Genomic DNA, 13647 nt, shown 5'->3' with positions numbered 1-13647 from the left:
TTGGAGGGAGCAGTGGCAGTGGGTATGTTACTGGACCAGTAATCTAGAGACATCTACTGGATGCTGAATTGTGGAGTATATTCAAGGCTGAGATATAGATTTTTGGACTCTGAGAATTAAGGGATATGAAGATCAGGCAGGAAAGTGGAGTTGAGATGGAAGGACTTATTAAATGGTAAGCAGGCTTGAGGGGCTGGATGGCTACTCCTGCTCCTAATTCTTATGTTTTTATGTTCTTATGTTCATGTAGTTCCTGTTTTCTTTTATTGCAAGAATTTGAATGAGAATGGGCTGAAGCGTGGGTTCCTCAGGTTGACAGGTCTCCAGCATCTCATCCAAGGAGCCATCCTTGATGTATGAGTACAGACATTGGGTGTTGGCCGTCTGTTCAACTGTGGTGGATGTGAAAGCCTCGGCCAAACGCTGCTGTCCCCTAGCACCCTCACACACCTGCATTGCGACCATTGAATAACCATCAGGAGCAGGGACTCCAGTGGGTTTCTGTCTTCCCACCCCCACTCACCCACCCCCAGCCTCGGTGCACTGAGTCTACATGCTGTCCGGTGAGCTGCCATCCAACTGGAAATTTTCATCAGTCCTGCCCTTTTAAGAACCCATCATGCTAGTGTATCATAAGCCAGCTCCCTTTATGCCATTTCTCCCTCTTTATAATGTCACTCCCTGATTTCCTTCTTTAAGATTTGCTTTGCCATTTGTTTTATTGAACTCAGCTTAGTTCCTGATCTCATTCGAGCTTCAGCAGAGGAGCAGGAACCAGGGACTTTGCCTCAGAAAGACAGAAAGTTGGAGGGAGAGCTGTTCCTGGCCTTGATTTGCAAACTTCATGGCAGTCAGCTGCTGGCAGGAGATTTGGAGCTCTGCCCATCCTCGGCTGCAGTCAGCAGATGACCGAAGAGGAAATAGATGGGATTAATAGTGCCTACAAATACAAACAGCGAGTGGTTGCTCTGGATCTATACAGTGAACATGAGATTGAAAGGCACAGCCTAGCCATCTTGATACCATTGGCCAACCTGAAGTAAGCATCGACACGAGTCAGACCGTAGCCCATGAGTGTTACCAGGGGCTGGCGTGAACGTGCCTCTAAGTGTCCTGTGCTTTCCTCTTTCCCTCTTGCAGGTGTTGGTAACTGAGTTCCACAGCAGCAAAACAGTGATCACTTTACCACAGTTGCTGCCGTCGCTGGAAGACACCAAGTTCCCTGTCGCTGATGTGAACTCAGCCCACCCCGGACTACGTAAGAGATGCAACGTTTTAGCGAAAATATCTGTTTCATTCGTCTTGTGTCTGTCTTATTCGTGAAGCAAGACGAGATTCAGGATTGTTATTTGTGCACCCATCCCTGCCCTGTGGCAACAGTATGCTGTTACATCAAGTACCATATTACAGTAACAGTGTGTCTGAGATCTTGTGCCCTATGATATGTAACAGCTGTGTGTGGCACAGTGTGTCTGAGATCTTGTGCTCTGTGCCATGTAACAGCTCTGTGTGGCACAGGACACAGTGAGTCTGAGATCTTGTACCATGCACCATTGTTGGTCTTAAAGTTAAATTGGATCTGTGCAGAGGTAAGCTTATTTTTATCTGGGTGGGGAGGGAGGGTCGTTAGCCTGCCAACAAAACAAGAGTCATTGCAGTTTGTCCCAGAGTCCACTGGCACTGCCCATTCCCTGAGCAGCAGGGTTGGCACTGGAAGGGGTAGGAGAGCAATTGCAACATCAGTGCAGTGTTTTGTCCATGGGTTTGTGCCACTGTGCTTCAGTAGTATGGGCAGGGGGCTGACACATTGAGTGGTGGTCTGCTGTCAGCACGGCCAGCATTTATTGCCCATCCCTAGTAGCCTTTCAGAAGGTGGTGGTGAGCCACCACCTTGAACTGCTGCATTCCATGGTGAAGGTACTCCCACTGTGCTGTTAGTGAGGGAGTTACAGGAAGAAACAGCGATATAGGTCCAAGTCAGGATGGTGTGTGACTTAGAGGGGAACTTGGAGCTGATGGTGTCCCCATGCACCCACGAATCTTCTTAGGCAGTTCCCTGGAGTCGAGGATGACTTGCTTCCACACTAATGAGTTCTCAGGTGACTGATGAGACCAATGCGGGACCTACAGTCTCTGTCACAGGTGGGGCAGACGGTGGTTGAAGGGATGGGTGGGTGGGGTGCTTGGGTTGTCGTGCGCTCCTTCTGCTGTCTGCGTTTGGCTTCCGTGTGCCCCCGGCGAAGAGACTCGACGTGTTTGCCGCCTTCCCGGGTGTTTCTCCTCCACTTTGTACAGTCTTGGGCCAGGGATTCCCAGGTGTCAGTGGGGATGTTGCACTTTTTCAAGGAAGCTTTTGAGGGTGTCCTCTGCCCTCTTGGGACTCCCACTCGGAGTTCCAAGTAGAGCACTTGTTTTGGGAGTCTACGGACATTCGGACAATGTATCCGTCCAACGGAGCTGATTGAGTGTGGTCAGTGCTTTGATGTTGGGGATGTTGGCCTGAGCAAGACCATTGACGTTGGTGCATCTATCCTCCCAGGGGATTTGCAGGATCTTGGTGGTACTTCTCCATTGCTTTGGGATACCTGCTGTACATATTCAATGTCTCTCAAGCGTATAGGAGGGCGGGTATCACTACTGCTCTGTAGACCATGAGCTTGGTGCCGGGTTTACATAACATAAGAATTAGGAACAGGAGTAGGCCATCTAGCCCCTCGAGCCTGCTCCGTCACTCAATAAGATCATGGCTGATCTGGCCGTGGACTCAGCTCTACTTATCCGTTTGATCTTGGTCTTCAAACATTCTTTTCCTCAGGTGACCAAAGGCTGCACTGGCGCACTGAAGGTGATGTTAGACTTTGTCATCGACATCTGCCCTTGCTGTCAGTATGGAAAATGGTCCACGTTGTCCAAGGCCTCGTCATGGATTTTGATAATCAGGGGTAGTACTGTGTGGCGGGGGCAGGTTGGTAGAGGACCTTTGTCTTACAGATGTTTAGCGTAAGGCCCATGCTCTCGTATGCGTCGGTGAAGGTGTTGACGATGGTTTGGAGTTCGACCTCCAAGTGTGCACAAACGCAAGTGTCGTCTGCATACTGCATACTCAGTACAAGTCCTGCCCGGCATGAGGTTGAAAAGGAGGTTGGAAGGAGGAGAGCATGCCAGAGGATCTCAGAGACGCCGTAATCGTGACCATCTTCAAGAAAGGTGACAAGTCCGATTGCGGTAATTACAGAGGAGTTTCCCTGCTGTCTGCCACAGGGAAAGTCATCACAAGAATCCTCCTCAATTGCTTTCTCCCTGTGGCTGAAGAGCTCCTCCCAGAGTTGCAATGCAGATTCCGCCCACTATGGGGCATAATGGACTTGATCTTCACCACGTGTCAAGTACAAGAGAAATGCAGGGAGCAGCACCAACCGCTGTACATGGCCTTCTTTGACCTCACAAAGGCCTTCGACACTGTCAACTGTGAGGGATTATGGAGTGTCCTCAAATTTGGCTGCCCTTAAAAGTTTGTCACCATCCTCAGCCTGCTCCACGATGACATGCAAGCCGTGATCCTGACCAACGGATCCACCACAGACCCAATCCACATCCGGACCGGGGTCAAGCAGAGCTGCATCATCACACCAACCCTCTTCTTGATCTTCCTTGCCGCAATGCTCCATCTCACCCTCGGCAAGCTCCCCGCTGGAGTGGAACTAATCTACAGAGCAAACGGGAAACTGTTCAAACTCCGTTGCCTCCAGTCCAGATCCAAGGTCATCCCATCCTCTGTCATCCTGTGAATAGTACACACTGCAGGCACAGTGTGTTGGTGGTGCAAGGAGCAGATGTTTAAGGTAGTGTGTGGGCTGCCGATCAAGCAGTCTGGATGGTGTTGAGCTTCTTGGGTGTTAATGTGCAGTGACTTTTCAAAAATAGCAAAAGCAAGCAGAACAAAATGTAAAGAGTTTCATTGTTCCTGTCCCATATCAAAGCAAAGACAGAGTCACATTTTAAAAAGGATTTTTATTTGAGGTGCGGGGTTTGACGAGTGACCAGCTTTATTATGAGCATGACTATATGGTCACAGCCAGGCGACAGTGAGCAGGGAGCACAGTAACTCGTTTCACTATTGACGCTGGGGTGTGTCTCCTTTTTGTTTTTTCAGATTACAGGGTGGTGCGAGCAATTTGTGACTGAGCGGATCCAGAGGCTGGTGCATGTCTCCTGCAAGCCACAGGGTGAAGCAATGAGAAACTTTGTTGAGTAGGTAGCGTCAGCGAATGCTGAGAAAGCCATTTCACTGCTGATCACATCCGCAGATTCCCGATTTAATTCAGTACACTTTGGAAGTTGACCAGGGACCTCACTGTCGGGACCGAATGAGCAGAAGGGATATTAGCTCCCCAGCTGGGACCACAACTGTTTACAATATACATAGATGACCTGGAAGAGGGGACAGAGTGTAGTGTAACAAAATTTTCAGATGACACAAAGATTAGTGGGAAAGCGGGTTGTGTAGAGCACACAGAGAGGCTGCAAAGAGATTTAGATAGGTTAAGCGAATGGGCTAAGGTTTGGCAGATGGAATACAATGTCGGAAAATGTGAGGTCATCCACCTTGGGATAAAAAAAACAGTAAAAGGGAATATTATTTGAATGGGAAGAAATTACAACATGCTGCAGTGCAGAGGGACCTGGGGGTCCTTGTGCATGAATCCCAAAAAGTTAGTTTGCAGGTGCAGCAGGTAATCAGGAAGGCGAATGGAATGTTGGCCTTCATTGCGAGAGGGATGGAGTACAAAAGCAGGGAGGTCCTGCTGCAACTGTACAGGGTATTGGTGAGGCCGCACCTGGAGTACTGCGTGCAGTTTTGGTCACCTTTCTTAAGGAAGGATATACTAGCCTTGGAAGGGGTACAGAGACGATTCACTAGGCTGATTCCGGAGATGAGGGGGTTACCTTATGATGATAGATTGAGTAGACTGGGTCTTTACTCGTTGGAGTTCAGAAGGATGAGGGGTGATCTTATAGAAACATTTAAAACAATGAAAGGGATAGACAAGATAGAGGCAGAGAGGTTGTTTCCACTGGTCGGGGAGACTAGAACTAGGGGGCACAACCTCAAAATATGGGGGAGCCAATTTAAAACTGAGTTGAGAAGGAATTTCTTCTCCCAGAGGGTTGTGAATCTGTGGAATTCCCTGCCCAAGGAAGCAGTTGAGGCTAGCTCATTGAATGTATTCAAATCACAGATCGATAGATTTTTAACCAATAAGGGAATTAAGGGTTATGGGGAGCGAGTAAGTGGAGCTGAGTCCACAGCCAGATCAGCCATGATCTTGTTGAATGGCGGAGCAGGCTCGAGGGGCTAGATGGCCTACTCCTGTTCCTAATTCTTATGTTCTTATGTTAGAGAGGGGGAAAATCAGCCAGGGTTACTCCCACTTCTAATTAGCAGAGGCCAAACTGGGTTTGGCAGAAAGAAGCCTGAACTGGCTAATGCCGGCTTGCTTAGTCCGAAGGCCAAGCCAGGGACCCCACAGAATGGCTGGCTAAACAGCCCAAGACAGGTAACAGAGGTTCTGGGAGAGTGATGGGGGAAGGTCCTTAAGCCGCATTGATCCACCTAAAGATAATTGGGGGAGAGGAGATGGTCGTCAACCCCCACTGGCTCATCCACTGCTGATTACTATCCGGCTCTTGGAATGCCTATTTGTTTGGACACTGGGTGAGAACAGGATGGGAATTACTATGATGACCTTTATCATCAGGTAGCCTGCCAACAATTGCTGCCTAGGTTAATTCAGGCGAGATATTGGACGCCTGCTCACCCCAGTCAAAGTGTATGAGTCCGCTGTTGGAGAACTGTACCCCAGTTAGAGCTCACTGTTACAGAACTGTAACCCAGTTAGAGTTCACTGTTGGAGAACTGTACCCCAGTTAGAGTTCACTGATACAGAACTATACCCCAGTTAGTGTTCACTGTTGGAGAACTGTACCCCAGTTATAGTTCACTGTTACAGAACTGTACCCCAGTTAGAGCTCACTGTTACAGAACTGTACCCAAGTTAGAGTTCACTGTTACAGAACTGTACCCCAGTTCGAGCTCACTGTTACAGAACTGTACCCCAGTTAGAGTTCACTGTTGCAGAACTGTACCCCAGTTAGAGCTCACTATTACAGAACTGCACCCCAGTTAGAGCTCACTGTTACAGAACTGTACCCCAGTTAGAGCTGATTGTTGGAGAACTGTACCCCAATTAGAGTTCACTGGTGCAGAATTGTATCCCAGTTGGAGATGACTGTTGGAGAACTGCGCCCCAATTAGAGTTCACTGTTGCAGAACTGTACCCCAGTTAGAGCTCACTGTTGGAGAACTGTACCCCAATTAGAGTTCACTGTTGCAGAACTGTACCCCAGTTAGAGCTCACTAATGTAGAGAACTATACTCCATTTAGAGCTCACTAATGTAGAGAACTGTACCCCAGTTAGAGTTCACTGTTGCAGAACTGTACCCCAGTTAGAGCTCTCTAATGTAGACAACTGTACCCCAGTTAGAGCTCACTGTTACAGAACTGTACCTCAGTTAGAGTTCACTGTTGCAGAACTGTACCCCAATTAGAGCTCACTAATGTAGAGAACTGTACCCCAGTTAGAGCTCACTGTTGCAGAACTGTACCCCAGTTAGAGCTCACTAATGTCGACAACTGTATCCCAGTTATGCTCACTGTTACAGAATTGTACCTCAGTTAGAGCTCACTGTTGGAGAACTGTACCCCAGTTAGAGCTCACTATTGGAGAACTGTACCCCAGTTAGAATCTATACCTTCAGAAGGGATGGGCAGTAAAATTAATTAAAAAATCAGCCAATTACAAAGAATGATCTGTGCCCTGAGTTAATGATATTCGAGTCGTTGAACTGAGTTATTCACATTCTCTGAACCCATAACCTAGCTGTGCCGATTCAGGTGATCGCAGCCACAGCAGCTACAGCAGCTATTAGAACTCAGCAGAGGAGGACAAAGGGTTTGATTAGGGCAGGGAAAATGGAGTATGAGAAGAAGCTTGCAGGGAACATTAAGACGGATTGCAAAAGTTTCTATAGATATGTAAAGAGAAAAAGGTTAGTAAAGACAAATGTAGGTCCCCTGCAGTCAGAATCAGGGGAAGTCATAACGGGGAACAAAGAAATGGCGGACCAATTGAACAAGTACTTTGGTTCGGTATTCACGAAGGAGGACACGAACAACCTTCCGGTTATAAAAGGGGTCGGGGGGTCTAGTAAGGAGGAGGAACTGAGGGAAATCCTTATTAGCCGGGAAATTGTGTTGGGGAAATTGATGGGATTGAAGGCCGATAAATCCCCAGGGCCTGATGGACTGCATCCCAGAGTACTTAAGGAGGTGGCCTTGGAAATAGTGGATGCGTTGACAGTCATTTTCCAACATTCCATTGACTCTGGATCAGTTCCTATGGAGTGGAGGGTAGCCAATGTAACCCCACTTTTTAAAAAAGGAGGGAGAGAGAAAACAGGGAATTATAGACCGGTCAGCCTGACATCGGTAGTGGGTAAAATGATGGAATCAATTATTAAGGATGTCATAGCAGTGCATTTGGAAAGAGGTGACATGATAGGTCCAAGTCAGCATGGATTTGTGAAAGGGAAATCATGCTTGACAAATCTTCTGGAATTTTTTGAGGATGTTTCCAGTAGAGTGGATAAGGGAGAACCAGTTGATGTGGTATATTTGGACTTTCAGAAGGCGTTCGACAAGGTCCCACACAAGAGATTGATGTGCAAAGTTAGAGCACATGGGATTGGGGGTAGTGTACTGACATGGATTGAGAACTGGTTGTCAGACAGGAAGCAAAGAGTAGGAGTAAATGGGTACTTTTCAGAATGGCAGGCAGTGACTAGTGGGGTAACGCAAGGTTCTGTGCTGGGGCCCCAGCTGTTTACACTGTACATTAATGATTTAGATGAGGGGATTAAATGTAGTATCTCCAAATTTGTGGATGACACTAAGTTGGGTGGCAGTGTGAGCTGCGAGGAGGATGCTGTGAGACTGCAGAGCGACTTGGATAGGTTAGGTGAGTGGGCAAATGCATGGCAGATGAAGTATAATGTGGATAAATGTGAGGTTATCCACTTTGGTGGTAAAAACAGAGAGACAGACTATTATCTGAATGGTGACAGATTAGGAAAAGGAGAGGTGCAAAGAGACCTGGGTGTCATGGTACATCAGTCATTGAAGGTTGGCATGCAGGTGCAGCAGGCGGTTAAGAAAGCAAATGGCATGTTGGCCTTCATAGCAAGGGGATTTGAGTACAGGGGCAGGGAGGTGTTGCTACAGTTGTACAGGGCATTGGTGAGGCCACACCTGGAGTATTGTGTACAGTTTTGGTCTCCTAACCTGAGGAAGGACATTCTTGCTATTGAGGGAGTGCAGCGAAGGTTCACCAGACTGATTCCCGGGATGGCGGGACTGACCTATCAAGAAAGACTGGATCAACTGGGCTTGTATTCACTGGAGTTCAGAAGAATGAGAGGGGACCTCATAGAAACATTTAAAATTCTGACGGGGTTAGACAGGTTAGATGCAGGAAGAATGTTCCCAATGTTGGGGAAGTCCAGAACCAGAGGTCACAGTCTAAGGATAAGGGGTAAGCCATTTAGGACCGAGATGCGGAGGAACTTCTTTACCCAGAGAGTGGTGAACCTGTGGAATTCTCTACCACAGAAAGTTGTTGAGGCCAATTCACTAAATATATTCAAAAAGGAGTTAGATGAGGTCCTTACTACTAAGGGGATCAAGGAGTATGGCGAGAAAGCAAGAATGGGGTACTGAAGTTGAATGTTCAGCCATGAACTCATTGAATGGCGGTGCAGGCTAGAAGGGCCGAATGGCCTACTCCTGCACCTATTTTCTATGTTTCTATGTTTCTATGTAAGAGCGTTATTGCCCTTACTTTACGGAGGCGGAAGATCAAAAAGATAGAAAGAAAGACTTGCATTTATATAGCACCTATCACAACCACCGGATGTCTCAAAGCACTTTACAGCTAATTAAGTACTTTTGGAGTGTAGTCACTGTTGTAATGGAAATGCAGCAGCCAATTTGTGCTCCCACAAACAGCAATGTGACAATGACCAGTTAATCTGTTTTTAGTGATGTTGGTTGAGAGATAAATATTGTCCAGGACACCAGGGAGAACTCCCCTGCTCTTCTTACAAAATAGTGCCACAGGATCTTTTACTTCCACCTGAGAGAGCAGACGGGGCCTCGGTTTAAAATCTCATTTGAAAGACGGCACCTCCGACAGTGCAGCACTCCCTCAGCACTGCACTGGAGTGTCAGCCTAGATTTTGCACTCAAGTCTCAGGAGTGGGACTTGAACCAACACCCGACTGACACAGAGGCAAGAATGCTACCACTGAGCCATGGCTGAAGTGGATATCAAGTACATGAACAATGCTACGTTTGCAAATGGCGACACCTTCTCCACTTTCCCTGTGGAAAGGAGGTAACAGGCAGCATGCTGAGCTTTCACAGGGGTTCGCTAAGGCTTTGCAGACTGCACCGTTATGGACATCAGGGCCCCACATCCTACATTCACAGAAACAGTTTGAACTCTTAACTTTCTTAAAGCAATAAAGAAAGGAAAGATAGATTACGAAAGTAAACTTGCGCAAAACATAAATATAGATAGTAAAAGCTTTTACAGATATATAAAACGGAAAAGAGTGACTAAAGTAAATGTTGGTCCCTTAGAAGATGAGAAGGAGGATTTAATAATGGGAAATGTGGAAATGGCTGAGACCGTAAACAATTATTTTGCTTCGGTCTTCACAGTGGAAGACATAAAAACCATGCCAAAAATTGCTGGTCACGGGAATGTGGGAAGGGAGGACCTTGAGATAATGACTATCACTAGGGGGGTAGTGCTGGACAGGCTAATGGGACTCAAGATAGACAAGTCCCCTGGTTCAGATGAAATGCATGCCAGGGTATTAAAAGAGATGGCGGAAGTTATAGCAGATGCATTCGTTATAATCTACCAAAATTTTCTGGACTCTGGGGAGGTACCATCGGATTGGAAAGTAGCTAATGTAACGCCTCTGTTTAAAAAAGGGGACAGACAAAAGGCAGGTAACTATAGGCCGGTTAGTTTAACATTTGTAGTGGGGAAAATGCTTGAAGCTATCATTAAGGAAAAAATAGCGGGACATCTAGATAGGAATAGTGCAATCAAGCAGACACAACATGGATTCATGAAGGGGAAATCATGTTTAACTAATTTACTGGAATTCTTTGAGGATATAACGAGCATGGTGGATAGAGGTGTACGGATGGATGTGGTGTATTTAGATTTCCAAAAGGCATTCGATAAGGTGCCACACAAAAGGTTACTGCAGAAGATAAAGGTACACGGAGTCAGAGGAAATGTATTAGCATGGATCGAGAATTGGCTGGCTCACAGAAAGCAGAGAGTCGGGATAAATGGGTCCTTTTCGGGTTGGAAATCGGTGGTTAGTTGTGTGGCACGGGGATCGGTGCTGGGACCACAACTGTTTACAATATACATAGATGACCTGGAAGAGGGGACAGAGTGTAGTGTAACAAAATTTGCAGATGACACAAAAATTAGTGGGAAAGCGGGTTGTGTAGAGGACACAGAGAGGCTGCAAAGAGATTTAGACAGGTTAAGCGAATGGGCTAACGTTTGGCAGATGGAATACAATGTCGGAAAGTGTGAGGTCATCCACCTTGGGGAAAAAAAACAGTAAAAGGGAATATTATTTGAATGGGAAGAAATTACAACATGCTGCAGTGCAGCGGGACCTGGGGGTCCTTGTGCATGAATCCCAAAAAGTTAGTTTGCAGGTGCAGCAGGTAATCAGGAAGGCGAATGGAATGTTGGCCTTCATTGCGAGAGGGATGGAGTACAAAAGCAGGGAGGTCCAGCTGCAACTGTACAGGGTATTGTTGAGGCCGCACTTGGAGTACTGCGTGCAGTTTTGGTCACCTTACTTAAGGAAGGATATTCTAGCTTTGGAAGGGGTACAGAGACGATTCACTCGGCTGATTCCGGAGATGAGGGGGTTACCTTATGATAGATTGAGTAGACTGGGTCTTTACTCGTTGGAGTTCAGAAGGATGAGGGGTGATCTTATAGAAACATTTAAAATAATGAAAGGGATAGACAGGATAGAGGCAGAGAGGTTATTTCCACTGGTTGGGGAGACTAGCACTAGGGGGCACAGCCTCAAAATACGGGGGAGCCAATTTAAAACCGAGTTGAGAAGGAATTTCTTCTCCCAGAGGGTTGTGAATCTCTGCCCAAGGAAGCAGTTGAGGCTAGCTCATTGAATGTATTCAAATCACAGATCGATAGATTTTTAACCAATAAGGGAATTAAGGGTTATGGGGAGCCGGCAGGTAAGTGGAGCTGAGTCCACGGCCAGATCAGCCGTGATCTTGTTGGGTGGCGGAGCAGGCTCGAGGGGCTAGATGGCCTACTCCTGTTCCTAATTCTTATGTACTTCTGTTCTTCTGTTCTTATTAATGTTGGTGAGGTCCAGAACCAGGGGTCACAGTCTGGGGATGGTGGGTGGGCCATTTGGGACCGAGATGAGGAGAAGCTTTTTCACCCAGAGAGTGGTGAACCTGTGGAATTCTCTGCCGCAGAAAGTTGTTGAGGCCAATTCACTGGATGTGTTCAGGGGGGGGGGGGGGCGGAGTTAGATGTGGTCCTTGCTCCTGGGGGGATCGGGGGTATGGCGAGAAAGCAGAAATGGGGTACTGAGGTTGCATGTTCAGCCATGAACTCATTGAATGGCGGTGCAGACTCGAAGGGCCGAATGGCCTACTCCTGCACCTATTTTCTATGTTTCTTTGTTTCTATGTCATGCAATTGAGAGGCAAAGACAGAGTCTATTTGGTTAGAAATAAGCAATAGAGGAGCTATTACACGACTGGGTGTATACTATAGGCCACCTAAAGGTGGGAAGGAAATAGAGGAAAATTTGCAGGCAAATTACAGAAAGAGGCAAGAACTAAACAGCAGTGATAATGGGCGGCTTCAATTATCCTAATATAGGCTGGGATAGTAACAGTGTAAAGGACAAAAGGGGAGGAATTCCTTAAATGTGTACAAGGGAACTTTCTTGATCAGTGTGTTTCCAGCCATACAAGGAAGGAAGCAGTGCTGGTTCTGATTCTTATGTTCTTATCATGTTCTTACGGCTAAGGGGATCAAGGGCCACGGAGAGAAAGCAGGAAATGGGTACTGAGGGAATGATCAGCCATGATCTTATTGAATGGCGGTGCAGGCTCGAAGGGCCGAATGGCCTACTCCTGCACCTATTTTCTATGTTTCTATGTTTCTATGTTCAGTGGTGTATAGGCCCGGTGATATCATTATGCATTTGAATGGCTGTTGTGCACAAAGTGGCCATGGTGCCATCAACAAGGAACTTAAATGGGAAAGATAGAAGAAAATAAATGGGAAATGGCTCCTGGAAGGGTAGGGCTGCTGACCTCACTGAAGAACCCCCTCTAACTAGAGAGCTGGAGGACTAAGCATCTCTTTGGCTTGCATGCCTTGAGTTGAAAAGGTTGAGGGGTGATCTGACCAAGGTGTTTAAAATGTTAAAAAGACTCGATAGGATAGGTATAGAGAAACTATTTCCTCTGCTGGGGGAATCCAGAACAAAGGACATCATCTTAAAATTAGAGCTGGGCCAATTAGGAGAGAAATCAGAAAGCATTTCTTCACACAAAATGTCGTAAAAAATCCGGAACTCTCTTCCCCAAAAGGTTGTGAATTCTGGGGGACAATTGGTGCTTTCAATACTGAGATGGTTACAATTTTGTCAGGGTATCAAGGAATATGGAGCAAAGATGGGTGGAGTTGAGGTGCCGATCGGCCATTGAATGGCGGAACAGGCCCGAGGGGCTGAATGGCCTCCTCCTTTTCCTACGTTCTTACACAGTTTGAGGTCTGTCCTTTCCATCTGCAAGAGAACTTATGTCATCCAGCTGTGGAGTACATGCAGGAAGGCAATGTTTGCGTACAATATTTGAATTGGTACCTCACAGTGGACGTGGAGTCCCTGTCTTCGGTTCGTGGCATGCTTGATGGTTGTCCAAGAGAAGAAATGTACCTTTGCATTGCTCGTGATATCAGCAAACCTCTTCCTCATCCGCAGCTGGGGGAAAGGGGTGTGAGCTGGCTGTAGCGACTCAGTCAACAGTTTCCTTACATGAGCTGACACCTGTGCTTTCACTGGATGCCGACTTGGGCCACCATTCTTTGGTGCATCTCCAACAGCAGGACCACCCTCCCTTCATTATGAAACAGGGCAGTATTGCCCACACCTCTCTGTTGTGGCCTAGTGACCTGCAGCTCTTTAAAATCACTGCCTCGTTTGTTGAGCCAGTGCTATCACTGGATTAGCTTCAGAGAAATGCCTGTTCTGATTCCTTGTCATGTAAGCGTTTTCTGTGACTGTAACCCACTCAACTCAGGAGGAGTGGCACCTACTATAGAATTGGGCCCGCCTGCCCTCCATAAAGAGCAAGGCCCACGAGTCTTTGGGCCAGGCTGCAGTCCCTGGAGCCAGGCACATTGGCCAGTCAGCCTTATTTTCCCCAT

The 13647-nt window shown here is 47.1% G+C and overlaps 1 pseudogene; it reads left to right on the top strand.

Moving 5' to 3' along the window:
* Positions 1 to 4255, top strand: part of LOC139266161 (tRNA (uracil-5-)-methyltransferase homolog B-like) — a 74055-nt pseudogene extending 69800 nt beyond the window's left edge.
* Positions 4256 to 13647: the final 9392 nt, after the last annotated feature.

The sequence above is a fragment of the Pristiophorus japonicus genome, chromosome 6 (assembly GCF_044704955.1).
Source record: "Pristiophorus japonicus isolate sPriJap1 chromosome 6, sPriJap1.hap1, whole genome shotgun sequence".
Taxonomy (NCBI): Eukaryota; Metazoa; Chordata; class Chondrichthyes; family Pristiophoridae; genus Pristiophorus; species Pristiophorus japonicus.
The sequence above is the reverse complement of the archived record's forward strand: the minus strand, read 5'-3'. Positions and strand labels throughout refer to the sequence as shown.